Source organism: Rutidosis leptorrhynchoides, chromosome 3, assembly GCF_046630445.1.
Source record: "Rutidosis leptorrhynchoides isolate AG116_Rl617_1_P2 chromosome 3, CSIRO_AGI_Rlap_v1, whole genome shotgun sequence".
Taxonomy (NCBI): domain Eukaryota; kingdom Viridiplantae; phylum Streptophyta; class Magnoliopsida; order Asterales; family Asteraceae; genus Rutidosis; species Rutidosis leptorrhynchoides.
In genome coordinates, this window is record NC_092335.1 from 485,255,974 (window position 1) to 485,278,934 (window position 22,961).

The following is a 22,961-nucleotide window of genomic DNA, read 5'->3' on the forward strand; positions in this document are numbered from 1 at the left end:
ATCGTCCCTGAATATTCTCCGGATTCTCAATTGTAAGGTCGGGTTCAAAAAATGGATTATCGGAAATTTGAATTGGAGTACTTGGTTGACTGGATGACGATTCTAAAGAAAAATCAACGGCGACAATATTTGCTAGATGTCTTGATCGAGTTACAGGTGGTGAACGTACAAAAGGTGGTGAACGTTTTGCTCGGTGCATTCACTGAATATCCTATTAGTTATAAAAAATAAAAATTATTAAAGTTATCAAATTAATAGACTTTTCTGCTTTTGCCCACGTTTCGAATAGCCAATAGATGCAGCAGGGAGCCAGGACCCTTTAAATCGGAAGCTCACAACTCAGCCACTAACAAATCCAACTATTACTTAGAGAAGAAATAATTTGGATGTCTATCAATTTAGCAGCTTAAAATAATTTTTCGTTGAAATTTTAAAGAAATTTAGAGAAGAAATAGAAAATTCTATGTCCTAAAAACTAGAATGTCGAGAAATAAGAAAGAAAAACAGCGCGTCGAAAAACGTCGAAAAATAAAAAGGGTCGAAAAATAATAGGCGTCGAAAAATAAAAATAAGAAAGTAGCGCGTCGAAACTTAAAAGTCTAAAAACTAAAAATTAAAAGTTGCGTCTAAAGGCATTAAAGCTTAAAAGGAATACTAAATCCAAAATGGCAATAACTTAAAAAGGTACTAAAATATAAAAAACGGCGTCGCAAAATTCTAAAGCACCGAAATCTTAGTCTAAAGAAAAAGCACTTAAGGGATTTTACGGCAAAGGCTAAGAATCTAGAAATAAAAATAACTATGGCAAAAACTATAACTTAAAACTAAATACGAGCGAGAAATATAAAAATTACACTAAAATAAAAAGATACAAAATATAAAAATATTCTTAAAGTTGTAAAAAGTATAATTTTTATATTATTTATTTTATAAAAGTATTAATTTTATATATTTAAAACTAATTAAAACTAAAAATAAAACAAATTAAATACTAAAACTAAAACTTAAATAATAAATAAATAAAAACCTAATTAGGGTTTTATAATTAATAATAATACTCCGTAATGATTGAAGTGGAAAGTCAAATGTGGCGTGTCAGACACAGTCATGCGATCGCATGAAAATTTGCCTTCGGGGTCATGCGATCGCATGAGCTAGGGTTTCGGGCCAGGTTATGGGCTGCTACAGTACCGGGCCTCGAGTTTTTATTATTTTTTTTTCTGTTTTAATAAATAATTATATAAATAAATAAAAACTTGTATTTTAAAAACTAAGATAAAAATAAAGAAACTTTATAATTTTATAAATATATAACAAACTATTAAAAATATATAAATATTTTGTTTTTTCTTTTTATATTTTTGTATTTTTAAAATGTATTTTTACAAAAGCGTATTTTTATAAAAGTAAATTAAAAATTAATAAAAATCTTTTTTTTATATATATAGCGTTGCGCTTCCGGCGTTTAAACAAGAACTTCACCGGCAGCGGCGCCAAAAATACTTGATGTGTGCGAGGGGTACTAGGAAATAGTATTATTTTTACAACGAAATACTATTAAATACGATATAATTTTACACAAGATATTTATTTATTTATAGAATGGATATACCTAAACCTTGCTACAACACTTATAGGCAGTGTACCTAATCGTACAGTAGTGTAGTTTTTAGTAAGTCCGGTTCGTTCCACAGGGAAAATTAAACAAGCTTAACGCTATATTAGTTTAAACTATATTTGTAAAAATACAAAAATATATATAAGTAATAATATTATTATAAAAGGGGTTTTTTACCGTTTAATGACCGGTTTGTCGATTTTAAAACTTTAGTCGCAGTTAAAACCTAATGTAATATATTAATTATATAAAAGACTTAATTTAAAACGTAAAGTAAATAACGATAATGAAATTGCGATAAATAAAAGTGTGATAAAATAAAATTGCGATAATTAAAAAGTACGATAATTAAAAGTGCAATTAAATATGAAAATAAAGGAATTATGCTTATTTAAACTTCCGTAATCATGATGTTTGACGTGTTGATTTTAGTTTCTTCCCATGGGTTAATTGTCCTTTGTCCTGGATTATTTAATATGTCCGTCTAGTTTTTGTCCATAACAGTCCATCAGTCATAAATATAAAGTGCGAGTGTCCTCGTCAAATTATCCTTATATCCGAAGTCAAATATTCCAACTAATTGGGGACTTAAACTGTAACAAGGTTTTAATACTTTGTTTAATAATTACACCAGGATATCGACTGCGCGTAACCCAAGGTTTTAATACTTTGTTAACAATTACGCCAAGTGTCCGATCGAGTGTATATGGTTATTTATAGGTACGTCCAATTGTAAATCTTTACATTAAATTAACAAACTATCATTTAGTTAAACAAATATAAAGCCCATTAATAGCCCATAGTCTAATTTCCACAAGTGTCGTTCTTTTGTCCAAACCCCAATTATGGTACAACGCCCAATTACCCAATTTTAAATATTTTAGCCCAACATCATGATTACTTCGGCTTAAATAAGCATAATAATAACTTAGCTACGAGACATTAATTTAAAAATAACAATAACTAATACTTACAGTGATTAAAAATAGCGTAGCGTTACACGGACAGAATTTCGACTTACACCCTTACAATATTCGCTATCATACCCTTATTATTAGAATTTAAAATTAAAATTAAAATTAAATATATATATATATATATATATATATATATATATATATATATATATATATATATATATATATATATATATATATATATATATATATATATATACACGTTTATAGATAGAGAGATGGATAAAAGATGGATATATGATCAACCAAAACTGCGAATTTATATGCATGTGGCCTCTCACCTACTGCCATGCGATCGCATGGAAAATGTGCTTCCAGGCCATGCGATCGCATGGCCACTTTTTCCAGCTCACAAGACTTTGTTTCTTTGTATGCCGGCGGTTTTTATAAATAAATATAATATATAAATAATTATAAGAATTATTTAAATATTATATTATATTTATGTGCATAGTTGACTTGTAATTTTTAGTCCGTTGCGTCGAGCGTTGAGAGTTGACTTTGGTCCCGGTTCCGGATTTTCGAACGTCCTTGCGTACAATTTAATATCTTGTACTTTGCATTTCGCGTCTTGTACTTTTGTAATTTTTAGACGTTTCTCATCAATAATTTGAACCACTTCGATTATATTTTGTACTTTTGAGCTTTTTGATCGTTTGCGTCTTCAATTCGTTAAATCTGTCTTTTGTCTTCACCTTTTATTATTTAAACGAATATCACTTGTAAATAGAACAATTGCAAATAAAAGTTTGTCTTTCTTGAGGGATAATGCTATGAAATATATGTTCGTTTTTAGCATTATCAGCATATTAGAACAAGTTTCATGTGAATCGGAGGTCCATAGCATAGCAAACATTTTTCCTATAAATGACAAGTGGTCAGCCCACTTTAGCGCGCCGCGCGGGGTTATGGCGCGCCGCGCCAGTACCTGTACAGAAATTCTGGCAGTTTTCAAGTTTAATGCACGAACCTAACTTTAAACAATCACCATTTATGACCCGCAAACAACCAAAACATGTATCTTATATCATCGGAAAGGTATTTTGACAAGGAAAATAACTAAACACATTTCATCAATCACATTTACATTTACAACAACCAAAATCACATTCAAAGCTCCTCATTTAATGCATTCAAGTTCATAAATGCAATTCGATGATTCCGCAACCAATTTACATGAATGATATGCCGTTTCGAAGGTAATCAAGCATACAATACAACCTAACAATTACAAATAACATTTCATGTCATTCAAAGCATCAAAAGTCCATTTCAAGTTCATCAAACCCTAACCCAAATTCACCAAAATCACTAATCAAGTTCATGAACTTTTCTAAAGCAACCTACACATCAAATTGAAGCTAGTGATACTAGGAACACATTTAATACTTGCACTTTATCATAACAACAACATTAAATCATCCAAAACTCAAAATCAAACACAAACTTTTCATGTTCATGCTAGTTACACGAAAACAACGAGATCGAGCATATAAGTCATATATTCATGTTAGACTTGAGCCATAGACACTAATTAACAACTTTATAAGTTAAAAAACATCAAGAACACAAAATCTAGTGATTTTAGAAAGTTACCCAAATTAGATGTAATCGGTATGGAATCGAAGAGGAAGTTGCAAGGATTCCAAATATGTAATTTGTTTGAATTGAAGCTTGCTAGATTTGATTTGGATGATGAATCTTTGTAATGGAGAATTGAAAGAAAAAGTGGAAGTGTTAAAAGAAAATGGAAATGTAAAACTAAAAATGAAAGGAGGTGGGTGTTGACTAGTCAAAAGCTAGTCACATCTTTGCTCCCTTGGCAAAACTAGTCCCTCGAGTTCGGTTGCGATTGCTTGAATTACCTAAACGAGATATTTTAAAACGCGTATCAACGAGAGATGTCATAAACATATAACGGAATTTAAAATAGTTAACGGAAAAGTAAATGGAAAAAGGCGGGATGTTATAGAATTTATCCAGATAAGGCTTGCAGACACGATTCATGAGGTCCATGAACATGGCTGGTGCATTGGTTAATCCGAACGGCATCACGAGAAACTTGTAATGAACATAGCGGGTTCTAAACACAGTCTTCATCACATCACTCTCTTTCACCCTCAACTGGTGGTAACCGGATCGCAAATCGATCTTAGAGTACACGCTCGATCCTTGTATCTGATCAAAAAGATCGTCAATTCGGGGAAGAGGATATCGATTCTTGATCGTCAATTTGTTATGTTCGCAGTATTCGATACACATGCGGAAGGATCCGTCCTTCTTCTTTACGAATAAAACGGGCGCTCCCCAAGGCGACGGGCTTGGTTGGATAAACCCTAGGTCGAGCAATTCCTGAAGTTGACTTTGCAATTCTTGCAGTTCTGAAGGTGCCAGATGATAAGGCACACGAGCTACGGGTGCAGCTCCCGGCACTAGATCGATTTAGAACTCCACTGCTCTGGGTGGCGGTAATCCAAGAAACTCTTCCGGAAAGACATCAGGGAATTCATTCACGATTCGCACGTCATTCACACTCTTCTCCTCTGATTCTAAAGACTTCACGTGTACTAAAACAGCAAGTCGTCCCTTCTTCATGATCTTCTGCGCTTTCATACAACTAATGAGGTTCAGCTTCAAGTTACATCTCCCTCCGTAAATAGTCAATGGCTCACCGTCTCCTTGTGGTATAGGAAGAGCTTTATCTCCACAGATAATATCGGCCCTTACTTTAGTCAACCAGTCCATGCCGACAATCACGTCAAAGCTTCCCAATTTGATGGGTATCAAGTCAATTTCGAAATCCATGCCAGCTATGTTAATAATAGCTCCTCGGCCAATTTGGTCAACTTTCTCAAGTTTCCCATTGGCTACCTCAACTAGCATATTTTCCTCTAAAGGCACTAATGACCAATCTATCTTAGAGCAAAAGTTTCTACAGACATAGCTTCTATCGGCACCAGTATCAAATAGGACAGAGGCTAATAGATTGTTGATAGTGAATATACCTGTAACCAAGTCGGGGTTCTCACGGGCATCCCTTGTGTTCACATTGAAAGCTCTTCCACGCGGTGGTCCTCCGTCCTTTCGCTTGTTGGGACACTCATTCCTAAGGTGGCCCTGCTGTCCACACTCATAGCATTTCCTTGGTCCGTTTGGGTTTGTCCTCACAGCTAGGATGGGAATCTTGCAGTTCTTGCCAACGTGCCCGATCCTGTTGCACTTTTCACAGATCGCATTACAGTACCCGGTATGGTGCTTGTAGCACCTCTTGCACTGTGGTAGACTACCCTTGTAGTTGGGGTTCGAGCTAGTGTTCGGCTTGGGGTTCCTTCTGTCGTTAGGCCTCTTTGTGGGGGTTTGATCATAGGTTCTCCCCTTGTTGTTGTAGTCCCACTTACGCTTCTCACCACTGGCTCCCGATTCGGATTTACCCTTTTCCGGTTCTTTGCTGATAATTTGGTTCATAAGGGTATGCGCCATGTGAATAGCTGCTGGGACGTTGGGTGGATTAGAAGAGGTGACATTTCCTTGAATGGACTTGGGAAGTCCCCACAAGTATCGTTCCATTCTCTTAAATTCTGGGGTGACCATCGTGGGACACATCAGTGCTAATTCCAGATACCTACGGTTGTAACCATCAAGATCGTTGCCCACAACCTTTAACTCCCAGAACTCAGCCTCCATTTTCTGTATCTCTGTCCTGGGGCAGTACACTTCGATCATGGCCCCCTTGAATTCTTCCCACGGAATGGCATAAGCGTCATCAATACCCTTAGCTTGAGCCAGTGTGTTCCACCAGGTTAGGGTACCGTCTGACAGCGTACATGAGGCATACTTGGTTTTGTTCGCCTCTGAGCAGTTGCTGACGTGGAACACAGCTTCTAGTTTCTCAAACCACCTAGTCAAACCAACTGGCCCCTTAGTGCCACTAAAGTTGTGGGGCTTGCAGCTTTGAAACTCTTTGTAAGTGCAACCGTTCTGGATGTTCTGGTTAACCGGTGGGGCTGGGGGAATAGCATTTGCCATGGCTGCGGCTACTCGTTCCGCAACCATTTCCTCAATTTGTGCTGCTGTGGGCGCTGCTCTTCCGTTTGCCATTGCTCTTCTAAACAGAATTTTCGACTTAAGTCAAAATCCAGTATTTTATATATAATAATACAGTATATGGTAAACAGGGGAACAACACAACGCATGCCAATTAAGTAACGCAACCAGGTACAAATACCGCAAAACCAACATACAGTAACGTAAATAGAACACTGTGCAAGAATTAAACAATACAAAGTTCCATTCATTAATAAAGAGTTGCATACATTCGCATAGGTTCGTAAAATACATAAGTAAAACATGAACTACAAACGAGATTACATAATGAAATCTACTACAATGCCCTATGGTGACGGTGGGTAAAGGATGTCCATTACGTGGGACATCTGCTCTTCAAGCTCAGTCACCCGAGCACGGAGGATCTCCACCTCCCTCGTCAGTTCCTCGACAGAGGGAGGGGCTGGCAGAGCAGGCGATGCTGCTGGTGCAGGTGGTGCTGGTGGTGCAGATGGTCCAGCACCAGAAGTAGATGCTGCATAGCGGTAAGGCTTACGAATGAAAGGATCAGCAGGGTAAGGCACAACCCGCTTACGGGTGGTAACCCAACGATGCTGACCATGGACGTCAGTGAATGCTCAACCTCCGTTGATCCCCGAAATAACGGTGTCGTCGAAACGGTACCGCTTCTTCAGCGGGGTGGAGGGTGGCTGCACAGGTGCATCATCAGGGTCCTCCTCGTCGGAGTCATCGTCACTAGAGTCGTCTGTGGATGAGTCGTCGGATGATGAATCAGTGGATGATGGGTCGTCCGAATCATGTGGAGGTGGCTGCAAGGGTGGCTGTACTGGCTCTCCTCAGGCGGCCATCATCTGTCGATATCTGGCGGGTCCGATTGGCACGAGACGTCCATCAGGAGCGCGTCTGCACCAATGGCGATACTGATTATGGAACGAACCTTCCCAAAATTCCGCGGGAATCACAACACCACTGGAGCGGGGCTGTGGCTCCGAGGGTCCTGGGGTAAGTAGAGCTGGAATCTCCGGGGGGTCCTGGGCTCCGTCTGAGGTAACCAATGGGGCAGGCGTATGGTTGCTGGTTCTGGAGGATGAAGCGCCGGGGTCACTGGTGGGTGTCGCGACGGGATCGGAGGATCGGTAACAGTGGCAGGTGAAGTGGCTGAAGAGTCTGAATTGCTGCCCAAAATGATGACAGGTGGAATATCCGACATCTGAACAAGGAAAAATAACTTTTCCATGTCAGTAAGTCATAAAGCAAGCAAGTATTAGGCACTACAGCAACCTAGCATGGCAGTAATAATAACAGTGCTAAACAGAAATAACATGTGAAAGCAGATAATAATCATGCAATAGCGGAAATAAGCATACAACAAGTTCGCATGGCAGTGGAGATAAGCAATAGCATGTAGTAAGATCATACAACTGAAAAAGTAGATAAAAGCATGCAGTAAGTTTCGCAGAAACAAGTAAACTAGCAAGTTGTAGATTAGTCCTATTAGTGAATCCTACTTAGGTCCGGTCTAGACTCACTAATGCAACCTAATTCCCTACAACCAATGCTCTGATACCAAATGTGATGCCCCGTACAAAACCATCGTGTACGATTCGTTAACAACAGGATCTTCACACGATCAAACACTATATGCTGTTTGAAAACCAGTTTGCATTCATAAAAAGACAGCGTTTTACAAAAGATAATGTGCATCCTACGAATAGGAGCATAAACATAAGTATTTGACCCTAAGGTCGTTACAAAGCCATTGTTTGAAATTAACATAAACTACGAATGCAAAAGAAAAGTTCCATGAATGAGACATCTCTAGTAATGCAGCAGATAACTAATACAGTAGGTCCTTAATAGCAAGACAGCAAATCTAACTGCGGAAGCAAGAAACCTCTAGGCACCTGAGAAATACACGCTTAAAAGTCAACACAAATGTTGGTGAGCTATAGTTTAAGTTGTAACAGTAACGTAAGGTAGGCCACGAGATTTCAGTGTAACAAAACAGTATGAAAAGTATATGTATAACCGTGGGCACCCGGTAACTAGACTTAACGTTTATAACCCCCTGAAAGTACACTTGGTGAGTGCGTATGTTCACGAAGTATTAAACACCCGTTAAATGCTAGCACGACTAGCCTGAGTGGGGATGTCAAACCCTATGGATCCATATCTAAGATTCGCGTTCACCGGTTCAAAAACCAATGACTAAACGTTACCGTGCTAAGGGGAATGTTTATGCCGTTGTATAACCCACACACATATAAAGTTTATGTACTCGTGCCTAGTATGTAAAATGTAAAAAGCGCATGTATTCTCAGTCCCAAAATAATTAAAGTAAAAAGAGATGCTATAACTCACAGTGAATAAGCAATACAAGTTGATACGAAAGTGTGCAAGTAGTAAGTCGGTCCGAAAGGTCGTCAACCTAAATCAAAGGTTACTAGGTCAGTAGGTTGTCCTTATAAGTTCTAAAAATAAGTTTAAGTGTCATAATCATCATCATTCATCATCATAAAAGCTAAGTAAGTTAATCAAGTATAGTGGTCTAAACAATAGGCTGACTTGGATCAGATGGTACGAACTCTAAGTAAATCAAAAAGACACAAAATCAGTGGCCATGGCTCCGTATGGAAGTCCTCTAGTTCCTGACCAATTTCTAGAATCAAACTCGTCTTAGTTTGACGTGGCGATGGTCTAAGTGCGAGTAGGTCCGAATTTTCAGCACAACGTTACAAAGGAGTATTGACTTTCAGAAGGCCATAGATCCTAAACCGTAACTCGGATTAAGACGAGGTCTAAACGGAAAGTCATCTACTCAAAACGAACTAACTGAAAATCAACTTTCCAGTAGCCCAGGTGGTCTGATCAGATAAGAAAAAGTAGGTACGTGCTCCGATGGGGTTCTTAATGCTTGATGCTCATCACGGTTCTCATCCTTGATTCTTGTAGCTTCAAGTGTACAACTCGTTGATGGGTTAGCATCACCTTGACTAAGATTCCACCATTAACACAAAATATGTTAAGACCAAGTAAGGATACAACTCAATCAAGAGTCTTAGATGGATGATGAACCAAGGTTACATCATATTCTTAGTCTTAACACAATTACAAGTCACATTTACAACTAAAGCTACAAACTTTACATCAATCAAACAAGTATGAACACAATCTAAGTCAAATGAGGTGATGGAACCCTAAGCTATAGAGCTTGGATCCTATTCACACAAGTTACAAGGTTGCAAAGCTAGAAAGCTTGTACCTTTATTGTTCTTGAAGATCTTGAAGCATAAAGTTTGGATCTTTAAGTTACATGAAGATAACAAACACAAGTTTGAATCTTTTTAACAAAATAACAAGATCATAAGTTAGAAAACTTAGATCCAACAATAAGATATGAAGATTCAAGCTAGAAAGCTTGCATCTTGGTTGTTCTTGAAGATCTTGAAGCATAAAGCTTGGATCTTTAAGATACATGAAGATTACAAACACAAGTTTGAATCTTTATAACAAAATAACAAGATTAAAGTAAGAAAAATATAGATCTACAAAGTTGGTGAAGATTCAAAGCTAGAAAGCTTGAATCTTCCATGTTCTTGAAGGATTCATGCTTGAATCTACAAGATCTAATCAAGATCAAAGCTAGAAGGCTTGATCTTTAATGATGACGATAACCACGAAATAGAAAGGAGAAGGTGAAGAAGAAAAAGCAACACTTACAAGTTTCTAGAGTGAGAAAGACTAGAAAGGAAATAAGAGAGCAAGTGTGTGTGAATTTCAAATGAGAGCAAGTGTTAAATGAATGGAGTAAGGGTGCTATTTATAGGAAATTAGGGTGAGGGAAAGGCCTCATGGCCGTGGGATTTGGTAGGGGGGAGGGGGAGACAAGTTTCACTTTTTGGTTAATGGTTGTCTAAAGTAGGTACTTATGCTAGGAACCCATGTAACATTATGGATAATACTTGACATTTTTGCTAGCATGTTCCCTCTAATTAAATGGGTAATTGTCTTATATATTAATGGGTCACTAGTAATTAATAAGTGGGCTAATTAATTAGGCCACTAGCTAGAGTAGGGTGGGCTAAAGCCCAACAAGGTAGAAAGTCCAACAAGACTAACTAGTGTGATCTAGTAAATAATTAAATAAAATTAAGCATCCAAAAGCCCAAGTAATTATTATTATAAAATAATAATTAATATTTCGCAGTCATAATATTCCGGTTACGACAAAAGTCAAACGTGTGCGCAGTCCGCGGTTTATTCGAAACGTCAAGTAACACTAACAGTTATAAAGGCTTCCGGTGAACAAGTTAAGTACCCTACGTACTCTAAGGCACATTTTATCATATAATTGGAAGTAAACCAAGTATATCAAGTTTCCAGAGTATAAAGTAGCATAGTACGCACAAAATCGCAGTTTCGCAAAAATAAAAGGCACAAAGGCAAGTCGAAAAAGTCGGGTCGTTACACGGTAAGTATAATTAGACTTGGTATGCAATTAGAACAGTGTGAGAGAAAGTTTGACTTTGACTCTCATTTTATAGATACCGAAGATGTTTAAAATTTGGGCCTTACCGAATGGGCCTATTTTACCGAATGCAGTCCATTTTCAAAATTTAATCAATTTTAACTTCAAATTTTGACAAATCTTTAACAAGAATTTTCAAGCTTATCATATTTTCAATGAAAAACATTTCTGAGACATTTTGAACATTTTAGAACTTACCGAATCTGCACTATTGGTTGTCAGATTCGGTACAATGCTAAAAATAGCATTTATTCAGTGAAAACAATTCTTTTTGGATTTTATCTTTTCCAATTTTTAAGAAATTTCTAAAAACAAGATTTTTACTTAGAAAATTTTGAAATATGTACAAAGTACAAATCTTCAATGATACTAATTTTAAAACGGGTTGCATACTGAGATGTATACAAGCCAAAGTGAATATTTTCAATTTAAAACATGAGTTTTTATGAATTCACTTTTTGAAAATCAATTTTCTTTATAATTTTCTTTATAATATTAATAACCGAGAAATATGGTCTGATCGCCATGAGGATCAAACTTTCCGAGGCTGTCAAAATCGTTAAGCACATAACATATATAACCAAAGACACGAAAATATTTGACATTTGGGCGTCTACCATATAGTAACTCATAAGGAGTTTTGTCAAAATGTTTATTAATGATACAACGATTTTGGGTATAACATGCAGTTGAAATGGCCTCCCCCCACATTTTTTGAGGTAGTTTGGAGTAGGCAAGCATTATTCGAGCTGCCTCGCACAATGTGCGATTACGTAGTTCGACTACTCCATTCTGTTGAGGGGTTCGTGCAGCAGAGAACTGATGTGCAATGCCTTGGTCTTTCAAATAACTATCAAGCAGGTCATTCTTAAATTCTTTCCCATTATCAGTTCGAATGCTCTTAACATGTTTGTTAAAAGAGCGTTGAGTCTTTTTGATGGAGTCAATGATAATGGCGGGGGTTTCAGATTTAGTTCTCAAAAGAAAAAGCAATGTAAATCGTGTATAGTCATCTACAATGACAAGCACATGTTTCCGGCCACCGAGGCTAGAAACCCTCATGGGTCCACATAAGTCCATATGCAATAATTGCAAAGATGATGAAGTACTGGGGTTTTGCTTAAGTGGATGATTAGTTCGTTTCAGCTTACCCATCGCACATGATGAACACACATGATGCTTATCATACTGAAAGCTGGGAATACCATCAACTAGGTCTTTAGAGACTAGTTGATTGATACCCTTGTAATTCATGTGTGACATCCGGTGATGCCATAACTATGAATTTTCTTTTGTTGAACGGGTGGCCAAACACATGTTCCCATGTGATGGTGCATCGTTGAGGTCAATAGTATATAGTGAAGCACAACGTTTACCAACAAGGAGATCATTTCCATCGGTGGATTGCAATGAGCATTGATGACGTTGAAATAGAACTTTGAGATCTCCGTCACACTGACACTAAACAAACTGCACCCCAAACCCTCATCATATGAGACCCGTTTGATCGTTATGCCATTTTTCACATAATCTCAATAACCCGTTATCGTTGCAATCTCGTCATTTCCAAATGTAACCGTTCCTAAGAATTTGTCAACAAAATTGACAAGAAAGGATTTATCACCCGTCATGTGTTGAGAACAACCGGATCGATGTACCACACACAGACGTCGAAACCCTGTCAATGTTAATTTTCCTAGAGTTTAGGTACCCAAAGTTTCTTGGGTCCTCTACGGTTATTACCAACAAAAAACTTTGGATCACAAATCAATGTATCACATAAAGCAGCATGCAATTTAGACATTAAAGCATCATCTAAAGCCACATTACATGAAGCATCATAAGCGATATCAAGTTTTACATCATCATCATCATCATCATCATCATCATCAGAAGTCTTTACACACAATTTATTCCAAGTAGATGTTTTGTTCACACAAGAGAATTGAAACACATGCGATGACTTCCTAGGTCGACTAGCAGATTTCTTGGTTTGGTTGTTACTTTCTTAGTCGTGGACTTAGGAACCCATACAGACTTGTAATTCAAGTTAGGATTATAACCTGTGACACGAAAAACACCTTTGTTAGTTAGACGTCTAAACTTTTCAGTTGACATTTGAGTATTTTGATTTTGCAAAATTTTCATTTTTATTTTACGTTCCTTTGCATCATACTCACTCAAATTAGGTTTTAGGCTTGTAATTTATTTTGAAGACTTCTTTGGTTTTGTTAAAAGACTTTCCTATGTATGTTTTGTCATTAACATCAGAGGAAGTTTTTCACTTGAACATGAACCATCTGGATGATTTACCTTCTTCACAATGAATTGTGGTGAAGGTGTAACCTTTGAAATTCTTTTCTCAAATTGAGATGGTAAAGAATTTTTAAGAATGGTAATGGGTGTTGAAACTTTAGAAACATTTTATTGTGATTTACCCTTAACCGTCTTATCAATCCCGCTAGTACACTCAGAAACAGTATTCATACACTTAGTAAGCATTTGTGATGTGTGTACTTGCATAGCGATCTGTTGTGTTGTTGCCTGTTTTAGTTGAACTATCTTTCGATTCAATCTTTTAATTTCAAGACATAAATCATCAGCAGATACTAAAACTTCACCTTCCTTAAAATTGTAAGTACATTCCTTCATAGAAAGTTTAGGCAATTGTTAACTCAATTCAAGCATCTGTTTCAGGTGTTTGCATCTAAATTGCAATTCTATGTTCTCTTTTTCAAGTTTGTCAACTAGATGAAACAAATCTAATTCTGCAGACTTTTCCTCTCTATGTTCTACCTTAGGTTCAACTTTTGGTTCTACCTTAGGTTCTACCTTAACGTCAGAAGTCGTTTGACCTAGAGATACTGACTTAAATAAGACAATAAGTCCATGTGCTAGGTCTTCACAGATAGAATCATCAGAAACAGAACATGCAGGTAAGGCTGGTAGTATTGGTTTTATATCAAAAGTTGGTTCATCAAACACCTCATCTATGGCAATAATGCTAGAACCAGGTTTGTTAAACACTACATTCTCAAGCATTGAAATGTATTTCTCTAGCATGAGTGTAGGAATATAAAAAAGTCTACGTTTAGGCACACAATTATCATGTTGCATATTATTTTCAGTTTCAACAAGTTCCTTCAAGAAATCAGGATTTGATTTACCCATTTTAGCATTGACTTTTTCATACATTAAGCTAATTTGATGATATTTTTTAGATTTGTGGTTAATAATAACATCATCAAAATTAGCATCTGATGCATGCACAAAGTGAGAAGGTAAGCCATCTTGAAAGTAATCAGAATGATATAATCCTGGAATCTTTTTGGAAACATCGTCTAATATCTTAGGATCTTCATAACCCAACCCCCACTTATCACCATGAATCGTTTTTGGTCTATTGATGAAAATTGTTTATTTTGAAAGTTCCATATCAATGATAACTTTAGATTGCTCTGTGCGATAGAGTGTTTCCTCATATCGAGCAAGTTGAGCTTTCATTTGAAAAGACTCTTTTGTTAATACCAAAATTTTAGTGTTCTTTTCAATTATGGTGTTTTCCAATTGAATAATTTTCTTGTATAGCTTTGAAAGTGTGGGTTCATGTTGGTTTTTCAAATCAGAAAGATCTTTTTCTAAGAATTGAACTTTTTCCGCAAGACGTTCTGATTTTTGACGATAATCAGTCCTTTTGACTTTAATCGGATGAATTGACTTTTTAAGTTCTTCCAACTCAGTTTCCGTAGAGTTAAGTTGGATTATCAATCTATTCATCTCTGATTGTGTTTTGGATTATGAAGGTTTGGTCTCATTTTGTTTGATTTTATCTTTCAAAACTTTGTTTTCAGATTTTAAACCTTTAACTTCTTTTGACATTGAGACCAAGTTCTTCATCAGGTCATTTTGCATTTTGATAAAATCAGTTGGGATTTCAGTTGATTGTACCTCATCATCATCAGATGTTGAGTCAGAATTCTCCATTGCTTCCTTTGCTTTGATGAGCTTAGTCACCTTGCAAACTTTTGCATGTTCCACCTCTAAATCTAAATCATCAGTCCAGTTAAACCAAGTATCATCAACTGGTTTCAGCTCTCCTCCAGTTTCCACAATATTTGCCATCAACATTTTCTTCTTGTAGTAAGATGCATCCTTTTTCTTAGGCATCTTGCACTCACGAAAGTAATGACCAGCTTTGCCCCAATTGAAACAGATTGAATCTTCCTTCTTGGAATCATCAGCACGTTGATGTTTTGATTGATCAGGTTTCTTGTAATAGGAGGAAGAAGATGAGTTCTTGTATTGATTGCTTGATTTGCCTTTGAACTTATGTTTTTTCAAGGCTTTGGTGAACATGGCTACCATCTTGACTAATTCAAGGTGAGAATCATCAACATCAGAAAGATTCAACTCTTCAGAATTAGTTAACTCTTCAACAAGCACTTTCTTTGATCAGCTTTTGGAAGTAGTAAATGATTTGCTCTTCTTTTTGGCAATTAGAGCAAGTGGATCACCCGGAGAATACTCTTTCCTTCCCTCTTGAAGTTTAGATACCTCTGGTTGATAATGCATAAGAACTCCAACAAGCTCATGAATAGTCATCTTGTCAATCTCTTTGGTAGATCGAACAATGGTTCCATAAGGAAGCCAATCAACATTGAGCTTTTTGAGGAACTTCATGTTGATTTCAGCGTGTACCTTTGTAATCTTGCACCTTTTCAACTCATTTAGAACACCATTGAAACGATGGTAGGTATCCTTGAGTGGTTCTTCAGGTTCCTGCTTGAAATCTTCATAAAATCCAAGAGCCTTATTCAGTTTAGTAACATCGAACATGTCATAAGCTTCTTGCTGTCATTTTATCTCATCCCATATGTCTTTTGCTGTGGTGTTGCTATCAACATTTTCAAACAATTCATACATGATAGCTTGCATAACAATGTTCTTTGCCTCTATGTCACCCTGAGCTCTCTCTCGTCTATAACCAGAAAGTTCATAGACTGGAATTGGCATACCAGTATCTGAATGATACTCTACAACTGGACCATCTCTCAGAGAATCCCATATGTACTTTGCTTTCTCACCCTTGTAGTCTATGTACTGAGTGATACGGTGGAGCCACTGAGTGTACTTGCCATCAAACAACACTGGAGGTCGAATCCAATGATCAATGTATCTTGGGTAATCATCTTGAAATTGAGGTAGATTTGGTAAAGATTTGGTATTACACAAATCTAAGATGAAGGTTCGGTATAGTAGCAGATTCGGTAAAGATTCGGTACTGTAGCATATTCGGTAAAGATTCGGTAAACCAGATTCTGTATCAGAAACTGATCAGTAACACATGTAACATACCCAGATTCAGTATAGATTTGGTAACCACAAGACTTGAAGCCTTAGAACACCTAAAACCAATGAATTAAGTGATACCGAGACTCTGGTTTGGTATTTGACTCGGTAGTAAAATTATGTAAAACTTTGAACTCAAACACACTCCAATTCCTTTGATTTAGATTTGGTAACCTTGCTGCACAAGGAAATAAGTTAGTAATACACAGAATATTAAAGATACCAAATGTGAAGGATGCCGAATGTCAACTGTAGCAGTTGACAAACCAAGTCTAAGTATAGAATCTTAGAAATTCAATCGAATCCTTTCTCAAACCACACCAATTATCTGCGTATGATCAAACCGAATTTGATAGAATCACTAACACACCACAATCTGCAACACTTAATACGAATTATCAACTTTGAAGCAGACTCGGTATGGCAGTTACGATACCGAGTGTTGATCGAATCTTCAAAACTTGAAGAATTGATGAAATTGAACAGTCAAAAACTTGATTAAACACCTCACGATCACAACTGAAATCATAAACCTTCACTAAAATACAGAATCAAGCTGGAATTGATCAATACCGAGAGTTTTAGCTGCGAACTCTAAAAATCAACTTGATTCTCCATAATTGTTGTTAAAAAGTTGTAATGATGATCGAAACTCTTTCTAATCGATCTAATAAACCCTCGTTGAACTTATCACATGAATCCAAACGTCATATTATCAAATTCGAATATACCGAATCTGATTCAATCTAACTGAGAGTGTACAGATTCTGTAATCTTCAATCTCTGGATCGATATAGTGATATAGAATCACTTCCTAGAAGCTCTGTGTCACGACCCAGAAAATTTTGACTAATTTTAAACCAAACTCTCGATACGATTTAATATTTTGACACAATAAGCAAAGTCTGTAATAATGAAGTCTTAAAAATTTTGAACCATTTTCACATATTCATTTACCCTTTGACAAATCCTGATGATTCATGAACCAGTGATTGTAAATATGTATATATATATAAATATGTGTAGGTATATATATAAATATTACTTGTGTATATATATATTGTTATATTAAAGTTAATTGTTTAAAATATATAATTAATAAATGTAATTACTTAGTAAAAATTTATTATTTAAAAGTGTTCATATATATATATAAAGAGCATATTGAATAAATATGATTTTGGACCTATTCTGTAAACGTCTGTAACACTCGGTTGACATTTCTTTAGTGTTCATAATAATAAAGTACATAAGTATGAAGATTTAAAATGAAAGTTGAACTGTAAATTAATTACGAAGATTGTAGGCTTCATGAAAATATTTTTATCTTTTTAAGTTTAAATATTTGTACTCCGTACATATAAATTGGAACAAACAATAAATAATTATCGTATCTTTTTGATCAGGTTTCAAACAGTAAATGAGTGAAATAATTAAATATATTTAATCTAAAAATTTGGGATTTTAGGAACACTTTCATACGTCAACTGTTTAGCAATGGACATGATATAACTCTCTGCGAAGTAAAATTATCTAAGTGTCGGTAGAAGGAGACAACTTGATGTCTTAATTTACTATTTGGAATACTGTATAGCTTTTGAATTTAGATCACCAGAATTTGGTCTATATGCAAATATATAATACATATTCATTGTATATATATATATACATACGCATTTACATATTCATACAGGATATATATAACTCGATCATCTCATCACCTTTTTCATCATCACCACAACCACCATGACCATCACGGTCTCCCACCCTTGAGCCACCATGATCACCATGTTTCACCACCTTGTTCAAACTCAAACTATCACCTTCCACCACCACCATACACACCCATCAACACAAAAGCATGTATCTGTTTCTGTTTCCATTGACCAAATAACCACCTGTATGTTTCTGTTTAATCGTGAGCATCACCTTTGATACACCTTCGAACCTCACCACCATGATCCACCAGTCACCACTTCTCTCTCTCATCTTTCTCTCTCATCCTCCCTCCCCTCTTGTTCGTAAATCACCACCTTCAACCTCATTCTATTTTTCTTTTTTCGTTTAGTCTACACCCAACGAAAACATGAAACTGCTCGATATTGATTCTGTTCGCCACCTATTAAGTCACTCTAACCGCCACCATGATTAAACCGCTGCTACAGCTCGCTTGTTACTGTTTCTGTTATTGTTCGAAGAACCCAGGAGATTAATGAAGATGACGTGATGCTAAGATGAAGAGGTCACGAAAGGATGATAAAGATACTGCTACTTCGTTATTTCTTTTTCTATCCTATTTATGATACTGCTATAAGGATGAAGAATGATGGTGTGTGTCGGTTACATAGTAGAGGACAACTTTTTGTTGTTGTTGTTTTGTTTCTTTTCTTTTGTTGATCCAGCCGACAAGGAAAGGGTATACAAACCATAAACTAGAATGATTTTATAGGCTTACTAATAATCGGGCCTTTTAAAAACAATAACAAGCGAGTCATTTAAATTATAATGGGATTGGGCCGTTATTGGGATGCTATATTCAGTTCCTAATTGGGCTGCCATAATACGCCCTATTTAAATTACCAAACAATTGATGGAAGTATGAAAAAGATCGATGCTCGATAATATTGATGATGATAGATGGATGCGTGTATGATGATCATAAGATCATGATGATGATTTCGATATGATGTAAATGATGATGTGATTGTGATGATATCGATATAGATGAGACACGATGATATATTAAATGATAATGATTAAGATCGTATGTTAATTATGATTATGAAAATGATTGATGATGGAGGTTTATGAAAATTATAAATGATGAAGATGATAAGTCGTTTAGTACGGGATAAGTAATTTAAAACGAAAATTATAACCAGAAAGTAACCAGCAGCTCGATGGTTTAGGGGTGTGTATGCTGAACGAGAGGTTTCGAGTTCGAACTTGGGCAGTGGCATATATTTTTTGAAACTGCAAACAACTTGTTTCTTAAGGTAGTTTTATTATTATTCTTATTATTATTAATATTATTATTATATTAGTATTATCATTAGTTGTAAAATTATTATTATAGTTATTATTATCAATATTATTATTATTATCATTATTATAATTACTAGTAAAATTAGGATTTTAATTATTATTATTATTATTATTATTATTATTATTATTATTATTATTATTATTATTATTATTATTATTATTATTATTATTATTATTATTATTATTATTATTTTTAAAACTATCATTATTAATATTATCATTACTAATAAATATTTTTATCATTTTATTTAAAATTATTAATTTTTTAAAATTAATATTTTTATTATTATTATTATTATTATTATTATTATTATTATTATTATTATTATTATTATTATTATTATTATTATTATTATTATTATTTAAGTTATCATTTTATTATCATTAAAACTATCTTTATTACTATAACTATTTTAAGTATTATCATTATTATTACTATCATAAAATAATACAACTTTTTATTTATTATTACTAATATTATTTTACCAATTAACAATTAGCTACATAAAACTATATTTAATACATATAACATATAATTTATTAAAATAACAAGTATATCATTAATAGTATATAAGTTGTTCGATTACAAATATATGTGTTAATATATATAAATGATATAGGTTCGTGAATCTGAGGCCAACCCTATACTTGTTCAATGTCGTTATATGTATTTTTACTACAAAATACATTAGGTGAGTTTCATTTGCTCCCTTTTTAATTGCTTTTGCAATATATATTTTTGGGCTGAGAATACATGCGCTGCTTTTATAAATGTTTACGAAATAGACACAAGTACCTACAAATACATTCTACGTTGAGTTGTACCACTGGCATATTTCCCTGTAGCTTGGTAACTACTATTTACATGGGTATTGTAAACGCGAATCCTGTTGATAGATCTATCGGGCCTGACAACCCCAACTGGACTGGACGACCAGTATTCAACGGTTGCACAGTACTTCGTTTTGTGACTACACTTGGTACGGTGTAGTGAGATTTTATAATAAAGGGAATATGCGACGTTGATTAAATGTTAAGTATGGTTACCACGTGCTCAACCACTTAGAATGCTTTACATACACTTGCGAGTGTATTATGTTTATGATTATGAAATCTTGTGGTCTATTAACATATTGAAATGATTATTATGATAAACCTATGAACTCACCAACCTTTTGGTTGACACTTTTAAGCATGTTTATTCTCAGGTATGAATTAAGTCTTCCGCTGTGCATTTTCTCATCTTAAAGATACTATATGGAGTCGTTCATGGCATGTAAAGTTTAGTACCTCGCAATGGGACCATATGTTGAAGACTTCGTCCAGGTGGATAAGGTCGGGGTTTTTACAGGTGGTATCAGAGCGTTGGTCCTAGCGAACCAGGTCTTGCATTAGTGTGTCTAACTGATAGTTGTTAGGATGCATTAGCAAGTCTGGACTTCGACCTTAGCTGCATATTGTAAGTATTGTTTATCATTCCTAGTGGAAAATTACCTGCTTATCAATCCTAAGTTTAGACACGACTTCCTGCACTTATTTGATAGATAGTGTACAGATAAATTCATATCTTAGCGTATCTGTTAATTCATATCTTAGCGTATCTGTTACTGTAGACTTTATCTGACACGTTTCCTTAATTCTCTCTGTAATCTACGGGATCTTCTGTACTACGTACAGGTATTCTATGTAGATAGAATATCATCCGACATCTGAAATTCATTTCATATCGAAAACCCTTTATCTAATCGTACGAAATGGAACTCACCACTAGTTCAAGCCCCTCGGATTCCGATATGGAGTTTCACCTAAGCTCCGAAAGCAGTGTCATCAGAATGACTCAACCAATTAGCCATTCCCAATTCATCTGATGTGTTCGTAGTCGACTTAATCAATGGGACACAAAGAAGATGATTCATTTCATCAACCGAATTCACCTCTTGGCCAAGAACCTGATCCACTTACCAGTGAACCTATCCGAAACACCATTTTTAGCCTCATCACCAGGGTAGCTCGTCACGATTATCTTCTATCTATAATTCTAAACCTTATTCATCCGTTCGTTCGAACCGACAATCATCCCGAAATAATAGAAGAAGTCAACGAACTTCGCACTTGAGTTGTAGCTTTGGAAAATAGGATGCAAAACTTACCAGCTTCAGCAACATCACCGGCACCACCAGTACCACCAACAACCTAAGTTTCAACATCACACGCCTCAACATCTCACTCTGTACCTCGAGCATAATCATAGTTCTACGTATCATTCTATCTACTTTATCTTCGTTCTACATATCGTTCTACATCGATTATCTCCTCTCGACATGGCGATTATGTAATTTCTAAAGTTTTAGAGATTATGTAATCTAGTATTAACGATAAATCAGATGAGTTTAATATCTTATTGACTCATTAAATCCATGATTACATCTGAAGAAAATATATATGCAAGTATATTTTCATAAAGATTGTAATTAAAAATTCTTTTGTACAAATGTTAATGGTGAAAATATTTTAACGGGTAGGTAATACCCGAGGAATATTTAGACTCCACATTAATAAGTTACACTGTACATTCTTCGAATCTGACTAAACGTTCAGTCACTATCCTACTTGTATCCATAGATATACGTATCCGTTCACCGCAGAATAACCATTTTCATTCAATTTCATATTTGGATTTTGACCTATTAGAATCCAACAAGTGGCATAATGAAGAAAACATTGGAAAAAAATAAAATTTGATAGAAACAAACAAATTAACTAATTGAAATTTTGTTAGGAATCCACACTAACTGTTCCTAGCTAACTGGTTACATTTTATTTACCGCAATTTAATTATCACAATTTATATTCTCGCAATTTTATTTATCGTCATTTAATTTCTGTTATTTACTTTTACGCACTTTAAATATCGGGACACGTATACAAGGTTTTGACATATCATATCGACGCATCTATATATATTATTTGGAATTACCATAGACACTCTATATGCAGTAATGCAGGAGTTAGCTATACAGGGTTGAGGTTGATTCTACAATAATATATATAGTTTGAGTTGTGATCGAGTTTGAGACGTATACGGGTCACGATACATATTAATTAATTCGAATATTATATATTAAACTATATATGAATTATTGGACTGTAACTGTGGACTATCGACTGTGGACTAATAATATTGGACAATTAAAATGAATTAAAATATTGACTATAACATATGAAACTAAATATTTCTTTAAGTTTGCCACTTGATTTCATCTTCAACCTCATTTGTATCTTGACGATTCCAATCTGCGTTCAAATCTTTCTTGATTCTTGAAACACCTCAATCGAGAGGATGAACCAACCAAACTTCATCTACAGAAAGAAAAGATTG